This window comes from Oryctolagus cuniculus, chromosome 12, assembly GCF_051225735.1.
Source record: "Oryctolagus cuniculus isolate XC-2025 breed Fujian yellow rabbit chromosome 12, ASM5122573v1, whole genome shotgun sequence".
Taxonomy (NCBI): Eukaryota; Metazoa; Chordata; class Mammalia; order Lagomorpha; family Leporidae; genus Oryctolagus; species Oryctolagus cuniculus.
Window position 1 is genome coordinate 112,961,854 of NC_142878.1, and position 12,282 is coordinate 112,974,135.

The following is a 12,282-nucleotide window of genomic DNA, read 5'->3' on the forward strand; positions in this document are numbered from 1 at the left end:
GCCTGTCCTTCCTGCAAAAGGTCCAGCAAATAATATTTCCTTAAAACAAACATAGGCATGCACATAGTGTGAGGCTTTACAGAAAGTTCTTGCAAAATATAAGTACTCCTTGCAGACTTGAAACATGTTATGTGTGTGGCCACTCATTGGGATTTATAGTTTCATCATTAGGGCTGGATTTTGCCTCTGGTGGAGCACAAAACTGTGTCTACTGGAGTCTCTGGCCACTCCTATTGCATTTACCTTTGTTAGATGATATCAGTTGTCATTATTTCTTTTGTATCTAAATGTATCTATCTGTTAAATAGATAGAAGGAAACTCAATTTAATGTGACTTCACTAATCATTCAAAAATTGTCACATTACCCCAACTTTTATTTTGTTATGCACTTACTGCATGGCCAAAAGTAAAGAAATGATATTTTCCATATACTTCATGTATTTAAAAAATTTGATAAAGATGAGCATCTACTTAGCTTATCATTTAAGATATCTTTCTCAATCAGAGTGGCTGGGTTTGATATCTGCCTCCAGCTCCTGAATTCAGTTTCCTAATGCATTATGGATTAAGTATTTTGGTTCCGGGCACCAATTTGAGTTCCTGGCTCTTACTTTTGGTATTGGCTCAGTTTCAGTGATTGCAGACCTTTGGGGATTGACCTAGCAAATGAGAGCTCTCTTCCTCTCTGTGTCACTTTCTCTCTCTGTCTCTCAAATAAGTTAAAACTATATTATAATTGCAAATAACACTAATTAACAAGAAGGAAACTGGTTTGTTGGAAACAAGGAAGGAACTGTGAATGAATACTTTGAAGAAATTATGAAAATAGGCTGGCACCGTGGCTCAATAAACTAATCCTCCGCCTTGCGGTGCCAGCACACCGGGTTCTAGTCCCAGTCGGGGTGCTGTATTCTGTCCCAGTTGCCCCTCTTCCAGGCCAGCTCTCTGGTATGGCCCAGGAGTGCAGTGGAGGATGGCCCATGTGCTTGGGCCCTGCACCCGCATGGGAGACCAGGAGAAGCACCTGGCTCCTAACTTCAGATCAGCACGGTGCACCGGCCGCAGCGTGCCACCCATGGTGGCCATTGGAGGGTGAACCAATGGAAAAGGAAGACCTTTCTCTCTGTCTCTCTCTCTCTCTCACTCTCCACTCTGCCTGTCAAAAAATAAATTAAAAAAAAAAGAAATTATGAAAATACTCCATTAAATCTCAAGTAAAATTTTTATACATTTAAAACTTTTGTACACAAACACACAATTCCTTCTTGTTGCCTACTCTAACCCTCTGTTTTCTCCTCCCTCAATACTATATGGGCCTCTTCCAGCACCTTTTACCACTGTGTTTATTGAACTCATGGAAGAATACACTGACTCTTCAGGGCACTGTGAATTTCTCTACTCAGCTATGTTTCCTGTACTCACCACACATATTTGCAATGTTTCTCGATATTTCTGGACACACCAGTCATGGACTGCCAATCATCCACCTGGGAGTGACCTGATAACAGCTATGCTCACATGCAATCTCAGAGTGACTTAAGACCACAGGCAGGGCCATTTTTAGGGTAAGGTACAAGAGGATTTAGATACAGCATCTCACAAACAAAATAACCGCCAATTGATAATTATGATAAAAGCACATACTAACTTTACCATCTTTAACATCTACATGTACAGTTCAGTAGTGATACACACACAAACACATCCTTGTGTAATGGATCTCCAGTACTTCTTCATCTCATTAAAGAGTAAACCCTTCCTGCCATCCAGAACCATATTTCTACTTCTAGCATTTTGAGTGCTTTAAAGACTTAATTAGGTGGAATCTTATAGTATTTTTCTTTGTTTGGCTTATTTTCTTATCATAATGTCCTCAAATTTCATCCATGTCAAGGAATTTCTTCTTTCCAATGGCTGCATTAAATCCCACTGTGTGTATGGACTACATTTTCTTCACAAATTCATCTTTACAGTGACATTTCTTCCAAATCTTGGCTGCAGTGAATTAGCTATGATGAATAATACTCAATGAAAATGCTATAACTAGTACTGAAACAGTATTTGACACTTTGTGTTTCTGTGTGGGTGCAAACTGATGAAATCTTTACTTAATATATACTAAATCGATCTTCTGTATGTAAAGAGAATTGAAAATGAATCTTGATGTGAATGGAATGGGAGAGGGAGTGGGGGATGGGAGGGGTGCGAGTGGGAGGGAAATTATGTGGGGGGGGGCATTGTAATCCAGAAACTGTACTTTGGAAATTTATATTTACTCAATAAAAAAAAGAAAATATTGACACAGTAGAAGGAGAATCAGACAGCAACAGAATAAGTGGAAGGAAATGTCAAAACCTGATATCCAAGAAAAGATAGAACTACCAGAAATAAAATCAGTATGAAACAGCAGATGTGAACAACAGTGGAGATCAACTTTTCTAACAATTCTATAAGAAGCATTCTACTTGGCCGCATCAGAACACATGCTCTTTTTCTAAAAAAAAAAAAAAAAAAAAAAAAAAAAAAAAAAAAAAAAGTTTTATTTATCTAGTTATTTGAAAGGCATAATTACAGAGAGAGAGAGGAAGGGACAAAGAGAGAGATCTTCCTTCTAGTGGTTCACTCCCCCGAATGACCACAACAGTTAGGGGTAGGCCAGGCCAAATCCAGGAGACTGGAGCGTCTTCTGAGTCTCTAACATGGGTTTAGGGGCTAAGCACTTAGCCATCTTCAGCTCATTTCCCAGGTACGTTAGCAGGAAGCTGGTTCAGAATTGGCAGTGGCTTAACCCCTTACACCACAACACCAGTCCCAGAACACATATTCTTAACTACTCTTCAGGTGAGAGCACCTGTTAATTCAGAAAATGTCTCAACTACTAGTTCTAGAAAATTGAAATCTTGCCAAGTGCATTTCTCAACTGAAATGGAATTAAAATATAAATCAACACCAGAAATCAAAATTTTAAAAAATTCTCACATGTTATTTTCAGGGCTTTTTAATTGCATGTATTTTTTTTTTCTTTGAGAACCAGGGAGATTGTCCACCTGCTGATTTACTTACTCCCCAAATATGCACAATAGCTGGGGTTAGGCCAGGCAAAATCTGGGAACAAGGAACTCAGAGAGAGAGATTGAGAGATAGCTCCCATCATGCCCACTGATTTACTCTCCAACTGCCTGAAATGGGAAGAAGCCAGGACCAAAAACTTAATCCTGAGCTCCCATATGGGTAGAAGGATTCTAATTAATTGTGTTATCACCAATGCTTTTCAGGGCTTGCTTTTGGGTGAAATTGGAGGCCAGAGGCACAACCAGATATCAACTTCAGGGTCTTCATTATGGAGAGCAGGTGTCTTAATCATTTGGCCAAAACATTAAAGCTGTAAGATTCTTCAAATATTCCAAAAATAGGGACCAGCATTGTGGCATAAGCTGCCTGGGATGCCAGCATCCCAATATAGGCATTGGTTTGAGTCCTGGCTTCTCCACTTCTGATCCAGCTTTCTGCTAATGCACCTGGAAAAGCAGCAGGTAATGGCACAAATACTTGGGCCACTGCACTCACATGGGAGACCTGGAAGAAGCTCCTGGCTCTTTATTTAGACTGACCCAAATAAATAAATGGCCATTGTGGCCATTTGTGGACTGAACAAGTGAATGGAGGATCTAGCTTTCCCTCTCTTTATTTGTAACTCTGTCTTTCAAATAAATGAAGAAGGAAAGAAGGAAAGACAGAAGGAAGGAAGGAAGGAGGGAAGGAAGGAAGGAAGGAAGGAAGGAAGGAAGGAAGGAAGGAAGGAAGATTGTATGAATCCCTATAAATGGAATTAAAAAACATTATTTTGTTGGAAAAGTCTTTGAAGTCTCTGCATTCTTTTTTCATATATATATTTTTCTTAAACTTTTCAAAGAATTTTATTATAATATGATGTTTCAAAGTGAATATATCAACCTTGTGATTTTAAAAATATGGTTATATATGTATCTTTTATATCATGGTAGTATTTAAAATGTTTTATTACTCTATAATAACAGGCATTTCTAGTTTACATCTTAAAATTTAAAGATTAACATTCAAATAGTTATTCCATAGCACCTTGGGTTGTTACTTTAATATTAAGTATTTTCATTAAACTGAAAAATACATATTGTCATTAGCCCAGAAATAAATATTTATATACTGTAATGAAAGTATATTTTGTGCCCTTAAAACAAATGTTGATATCTGTAGTTTCAAAATTCAAAGATATTTTTCTGGACAGTGAGAGAGAGAGACAGAGAGAAAGGTCTTCCTTCTCCATTGGGTCACCCCCCAATGGCCGCTGTGGCCAGCGTACTGCGGCTGGCACACAGCGCTGATCCGGAGGCAGGAGGCAGGTGCTTCTCCTGGTCTCCCATGAGGTGCACGGCCCAAGGACTTGGGCCATCCTCCACTGCACTCCCAGGCCACAGCAGAGAGCTGGCCTGGAAGAGGTGCAACCGGGACAGAATCCAGCGCCCCGACCGGGACTAGAACCCGGTGTGCTGGCACCCCAGGTGGAGGATTAGCCTAGTGAGCTGCGGCACCAGCTGAAAGATATTTTTAATGCATATGTATTTCCTGAGTGTATTCATCTACCCCTTATCCAAATCTATTATCTAGATGCGTCTTGTGAATGATCTGGTACATCATATCCTGAATACATAATCATGTATCTTTATATTGTTTCTAAAATGGCCTTTTTAAAAAAGATTCATTTGTCGCTCCCCCTCTTCGTGGAGGAGCAACACAGGACCCTGCGCTGTTCTTTCGTCTGCTCGGCCCTCCCCGGGTTTGCTGCTGGTTCTTCCCGGGTTGGCTACTATCCCTTCCACCTCCGTGGAAGGGCAGTTCCCCCTGGCCGCATTCCCCACTTCCGCAGGGGAGCGGCACACCGCCGGCCGGCTCTCTGGGGGGCTGCACGGGTTCCCTTAGATGTTCCCCATAGATGTTCCTGGTGCATGCCGTCTCTCTCCTCCTTTATAGTCCTCCTCCACCAATCCCAACTCGGCTGCCCACACGCCGAGTACGCTGCTCTCCTCCAATCAGGAGCAAGTCCTACAGTTAATTGGTTGAACTGGAGGCAGCTGTGCGGAAGCTGTTTACTTCTCTCCCAGCGCCATATTGTGGGAGAGCAGATGCATAGAATAAGTCTTAATTCGAGTAACTTAGTCTAGTCCGGATTGCTCCCCACATTCATTCATATTTATTCAAATGGCAGAATTACAGAGAAAGAGAAGGAGACAGAAAGAGAGAGGAATGGGGAGAAGGAGAAGGAGAGTGAGAGAGAGAGAGAGTGAGAGAGAGAGCGAGAGCAAGAAGAGAGAGCGAGAGCAAGAGAGAGAGAGGTCTTTCATCTGTTGGTTCACTCCCTAAATGTCTGCAGTGGCCAAGGCTGCTCCAGGCCAAAGACAGGAGCCAGGAGCTTCATCTGGGTCACCCATAAGGGTATAGGGGCCCAAGTAGTTGGGCTGTCCTCCACTGATTTCCCAGACAAATTATCAAAAGTGGAGCAGCTGGAACTTGAGCAAGCCCCCATATGAGATGCCAGCACTACAAGCAGTGGTTTAATCTGCTATAGCATAGCCCTTAATGTGGCCATTATAAAGTATATTTTTCATGTCATAACAACTGCTTATTGAGTGGATTGCAATTTAATGAAGGTAAAGGTTCACATTCTAGTATAACCCATGTCATTTGTGGATTGGCTCTGACTTTGCCATTTATCACTCTGCCTCTTTCCCATCAAATATATTCTTATTTTATCACATGACTTTCATACCCATCGTTTGCCATGTTGTTTCATAGCTCATATTTTGCTCATGCTTCCCTGTCTAGAATAACCTTCTCACAATATCTTTGTGCTTAATCCATTTGTCAAAATATGACATTACTTTTGCAGCATTTTCTGAGCTTCCCAGACTTATATACGATTTCCTCCTCTATACCCTTACTTTAAGTTCTTCACTTCATTTGTAGAATTGGCAAATTATACTTTTCTGTTCTTCCTTGTTTATATACATACATATATATCATATATACATGTATATAAACTTAAATATAGGGCAGAATCCATTCTCTATTTATATTTTTTGGTATTTCTTAGGATTGTGCCTATGGTATGGTAGACACAGTATCTGTTTTACTGTAGGGGGGCATACAAATAAATGTTTTCTGAAGCTCTTTTCTTTTTTCTTCAAAGATTTGTTTATTTATTTGAAAGAGAAAGTTAGAGAAACAGAAAGGTCTTCCATTTCCTGGTTCACAGCTGAGTCTGAGCCAGGTTGAAGCCAGTAGCCTGGAACTTTATCCACGTCTCCCACAGGAGTGGCCAGGGCCCAAGTATTTGAGTCATTATCTGCTGATTTCTTTGGTGTATTGGCAGGGAGTGAGTGTAATACTGGTGTATTAGCAAGAAGCTGGATCAGAAGCAGAGCAGCTGAGGTTTGAATCACCACTTCTACATGGACTGCTAGCATCAGAAGCTGCATGTTAACCCACTGTACCACAATGCTGGCCCCTTCTGCCTCCATTTAAATTCATTGTTTGTCTTTACTAAAATGAAAAGGAAGTTATCATAATACTATTTGGAATAATTGCTCCTAAAGGATAAATTTATTTAGCCTAGAAAATAAATCAAACACTAAAAGAGAGTTTTCAATCTTTTTTTAATAGGAAAATGTTGTCACATATCTATGTCTCTAATTGTTGTAGGCAGGCATATAGGACAGGATTGATCAGGTTTGTGAGCTGGAAGGCCACACCTTCACCATGTCCCCTGTGTGATCTCATGCCCCTTCCTGGCCACACCTGTGTACCCATCTGCCAGACTAGTTAACCACTCCACTTGGGAAGTGGATGAAAGGCCTGAAGTATAGTGGACCTGGCTTTTTTGACATTTTGCCCTTTACCCTTTTTCTTCTTCCTTTTGCCCTGAATCCCCTTGCTGCTCTGTGCCTCTGGGGCACATGGTCTTCTGGCCACCTGACCCATGCTTTCCCACTAGAATGCTCCTCCAAGTAGCTGGCTTCTGGTGCTTGGTATGAACCCATATTTCCCTTTCTCTTTTAGATAGAGCCCTCACTCTCCTATGTATTTCTCTCACTAAACAAAAAGCTTAAAACTTCACATGCTGCCTGTCCTGCTTTCAATATATCTCCGTTTGAATGCATCTGGGAAAGCATCACAATTTGGCCCAAGTACTAGGAACCCTGCCACCCAAGTGGGAAACCCAAATTGAGTTCCTTCCCCATGGGTTTGGCCTGGTTCACTGGTTAACTTCCCACATGGCTGCAATGGCTAGGGCTGGGCCAGGCCAAGACCAGGAGCTAGGAGTGTCTTATTACATGGTGTCAGAGGTCCAAATACTAGGGCCATCTTCAGCTTCCTTCACAGATGCATTAGCAGGGAACTGGATAGGAAGTGGAACAGCCAGGACTCAAACTGGCACCCATATGGGATGCCAGTTTCACAAACAGTGGCTGAAACTTCAATGCCACAACACTGGCCCCAGAAGATAATCTTGAATCAGGCATAAATCATGGCTGACACTGGTGTAGTGGGTGAAACCACCACCTGCATTGCTGTCATCCCATATGGGCACTGGTTCAATACACAAATGCTCCACTTCTGATCCAGTTCCCTGCTGTGGCCTGAGAAAGCAGCAGAAGATGGCCTGGATGTGTGGCCCCCTACACCCATGTGAGATCTAAAAGAAGCTCCTGGCTCCTGGATTCAGATCAGCCCAGCTCCAGCCACTGAAGTAATTTGGTGAGTGAACCAGTGGATGGAAGATCTTCTCTCCCCAATCCTGTCTCTGCCTCTATGTAACTTTTCCTTTCAAATAAATAAATGAATCTTTAAAAATTCAGGTGCACCCTGGTAAGTTGCATGAACTAGCTTGGCCTAGGTCTGGAAGGACTTGGTGCCTAAATCTAGGAAGGAAATTGGTGATACAGGTCTTTAAAATATGCACTACATTATGCCATAAGCATTTAAAGAAATAAGTAAATAAATAAGTGAACATTCTTGAGAGAAAGATGTGAAATGGCCATGATGGACCAAATTGAGGCACAGATAAGACTTTACCTTCAGGAACATGGATGGGACCCTCTTCAAGAAAAGAGAACAAAGCTCTGTAATTATCTGAGTTTAGAATCCACTTCAAGCCTACAAACACACATATATAAGCAGGTGCTGTGAAGCAGGAGGCACTAAATTTCATAATGGAAGTACCACGTGATTATGAGAGTTCAGGTGGGCATGCAATGAATGTGTGTGCAATTGTAGTCTCATTTCCTACTAAAGCATACTTGGTCACTGTAAGAGAAATAATGCGGTGTTTAAGAGAAATAATATGGTGTTTGAAAAAGTAGAGATGACTCTATAGCACAGGAGGGAGGTAGAAGCTGAAAAAATATGGCATGGGCGACTCCCAAATGCTATTCCCTTTCACCCATACTTTCCTCCTTTGGACTTCTCCTTACCCATATCCTGCCTTCCAAGGCCTCAGAAGTCCTGATGCCAGTGCCCCAGTGGCAAGCCATTTCTTCAATGGAGAATAGGAAAGAGAAGAAGGGAAAAGTAAAGTCTGCTAAAGGTAAAATACACCACTTTTCCTTTTTTATGTGTCTACTGATGTGGAACTGATCCTTTTATGTCACCTGAACTCTCCCTGGTTTACATTTTCTGTTACCTATTTTGTTTTCATTTAAAAAAATTTAGACAGAGAGAGAGAGAGAGAGAATTTTCTGTCCACTGGTTCATTTTCTAGATGGCTGCAATGGCCAGAGCTGGGCTGGGATTAAGCCAGGAGCCTCTTCTTGATCTCCTACAGGGTCTCAGGGGGCCAGGTGATTGGGCTATCCCAGGAACATCAGCAGAGAGCTGGACAGGAAGTGGAGAGGAAAGATCATGAACTGGCTCCCATATGGAATGCTGATTCCACATGTGGCAGCTTTACCTGCTACATCACAGAGCTGTCTGCCAATATTCTACTTTTCTAAAGAAAGACCCCAGAAAAATCAACCACAAGAAATGAGCCCACAAGAAGTGGCTTGAGGCACAGCCTGCAGTGCCAGCATTTCATATGGGTATTCTCCTGATTACTCTACTTCTGATCTAGCTCCCTGATTCTGTACATAGAAAGGCAGTGGAGGATGGCACAAATATTTGCACTCCTGCCATCCATGTGGGAGACCTGGATGGAGTGACTGGCTCCTCACTTTGACATGGCCCAATCCCAGCTATTGTGGCCTTTTGGGGAATGAACCAGTGGATGAAAGATTCTTCCTCTCTCTCTCTCTCTCTCCCTCTCTCCCTCCAGCACTCTCCTTCTCTTCTTTCCTGTCTCCTTTTTCTTTCTATAACTGTCTCTTCAACAAATAAATACAAATAAAAAAAGAAAGCTTTAAAAAATCTGAGCCCATTTTTCTTTGAAAGAGTCCTATTCCTCCTGTCTCCCAAGTTCCCAATGCTGAGGTTCTCTTCTTCCCCTCCTGCTTTCTATAGAAACAGCCCCCACAGCAGCAGGTTGATGCAGCCCAACGGTGTAGGCCTGCAAGACAGTCATAGTCCTAAAGCCAGGAACAACCAAGGCATCCACACATAATAACGGCTGCAGTTGGCCTCATGGTAAACACCGAGCACTTCAGGATCATAGCGTACATGCCTCCCTGCTGCCACTGCATGCTTCTAGGGGAACAACTGTATGAGGTAAAATGGTCTTTAAGCACAGTTAGATATAAGACAATAAGCAAGCCAAGAAAATTTCTTTTCCAACAAACAAAAATGTCCTTACTTAGGCTATCTGATGTTGCTCTCAAGAAATTATCCCAACTCTGGCTTTAAAAGAATCATTAGATCATCAGTTGTTATTGTTCAGAGATCCTGTGAGCTGGGAATGCGTAAAGTGATTGAGTAACTGTGTGGTGCAGGGTCTTTCCTGCGGCTGAAGTCAGACATCCACTGAGCTGCAGTCATCTGAGTGCTTGACTGAGGCTGATGGACTCACTTAAAGCTCATTCACATGGTTGACAAGCTGTCACTGGACTTTGGCTATGTCCTGATTTCTACATACATGTGCCTCTCCACAGGGTTTCCTGGGTATCCTAGCAGCCTGAGAATTTCCCTCAGAGGAAAGATCCAATGCAGATTGGAATGGTGTCTATCACAGCCTCAAAAGTCTCATTGTTGTACCTGAGTAAGTGTAAACAAAGGAGCACCACACATTGATAAAATTTGATGGTCCTTTATTGCCGGCATGGAGAATGGGTTCATGCCCTAAAGAACTCTTGACCCTGCAGCGCAAAGCAACAGGGTTTATAAAGGCAAAAAATGCAAAATTGGGAGGGGAATATATGGTTGCTAGGATCGGGGGGAATACATGGTTACTGGGGTCAAGCTGAACTAAAACCTATGTGAAACTAGTGTCAATTACAATCTTGACAATACCAATTACAATCTTAACAATTCCAATTATAATCTTGACATTAATCCAGGTATTGGTTTTAATCATATGTAGGACATAGACAAATTACAGTTTTATCATTAGCCCAGGTGCAGCCTATCCACTTCCAAGCTTGAGTGATCATGCTAGGGGGTTTTTATGCTCTGCCAGGTGTGATGTAGTGAACTGCTATTGTCCAACTGTTTTAGATCATAGTTTCAGACCAGAGTCTCATGGCGTGGGGGTACTTTCCCAGAATGGAGTCCCAGTTTCTCCAAAATGGAGTCCCTACTGTCAAGGTGTTACTTCAACATGTCATTTCTTCCATAACACTACTGTTTCTACGGGGCTATCTCAGATTCAGTGAGTGTGCAAAGGGTGTGAATACTGATAAGGATCATTGGGGATCATCTTGGAGATAGCTGCAATAGCACTTAAAAGAACAAGAAGCATATAAGAAAAGTAGATAGGAGGGAAAGAGAGAGAGGATGGAAGAGAAGCATATGTTCCAATTCATAAAAGCTGAAAGCAGAGAGAAAAAAATGCACCCAGTTCTTCCTTGAGACTTCTGAGCCCACTGTGATGTCTATTCACCCTAGAATGCCTGAAGCAGGTCCAGATTCCAAAGTAGACTCCAGATAGGTCACAAAAGCCAGGATGCAATGAGAAAGCTCCTCTGGGTCTCAGGAATCACAACTGCCCTCCCTCCCTCTTTGCATACCTCAACTTTATAGAAGCTATGATGTGACAGCTACCTGAGGATGAATTTGTGGCTTAACACACATGGTCTCAAAATCTAAAAATGGTGATGCCTCTGAGGAGGGAATGATGCTATTGTCACCATGGATGCATCAATGCAATGGACATCAGTATTCTAGTGAATTTGGAGCACTAATCTTGAACAGAACAGGGAGGAAATAAGTGGGAACTTAGAACTTTCCTTGTTCTTGAAAGTAAATACAACGAAAGGGAGTTGCTATATTCTGTAAAGATGGTAGAGTTTAAAACAAAGATGCATCTAAAACTTTGGGGAGGAAAGTAAAGATGAGAAAGCCTGGCCACTCCTCCAGTATTGTGCCCACTGTGGCCCTGTCCTAACTAGTTTTCAGTGATGCCCTTGCAACACTTCCATCTCCCATGTCTCTGCCTCCCTCTTCTAAATCACAGTACTTATTACTGGAAGTTCAAAACCTTCATTCCAGTACCTGATGTATTATTACAGCTCTGAGTCTCCCAAATCATTTTCAAAACTGCATGCAACTCTGGCCTTCAGTTGTAGATGGAGTGCCGAAGCTCAAAAGAGAGAAGGTTGAAAAATCTGTGAACACTGAGTGGCCATTGTTCACATTAAAGCTCAGGGGAACAGACCAAGGCTCTCTGCTCAGCCTCATTACTGATCCCTCGCCCCTGGCATTCCCGTCTCAGTTTGGACATCTCTGCACAGCCTCTTCCCTTCTCCCAGTGTGAAAACAATGTCCACCACAGGGGAGTTTGCTCAAGACATTCTGGAAATTTCCCAGCCCCCTACACTAGGAGCTAACATGCTGGGGGACTGAACAAGGCCTGGAGAGCACAGGTGACCATAGCCTTAGGCTTTTCCATTGGCTGCCTTCATTCAGACTCACTCTCCCCAGAGGCCCTGAATGACTATAGGACTTTTTAACTATGGAAAGAAAGAAAACACAAATGCAGTAGTAATGGGAGCATTGCTGAAAGTCTCAAAAAAAAATTTAAACATGTGAAATAATTATTTTCCCTTGACACTTTTTTATGAAATTTGCTAGATGTCTGACTTTCTGAAGCCTAATTAAAT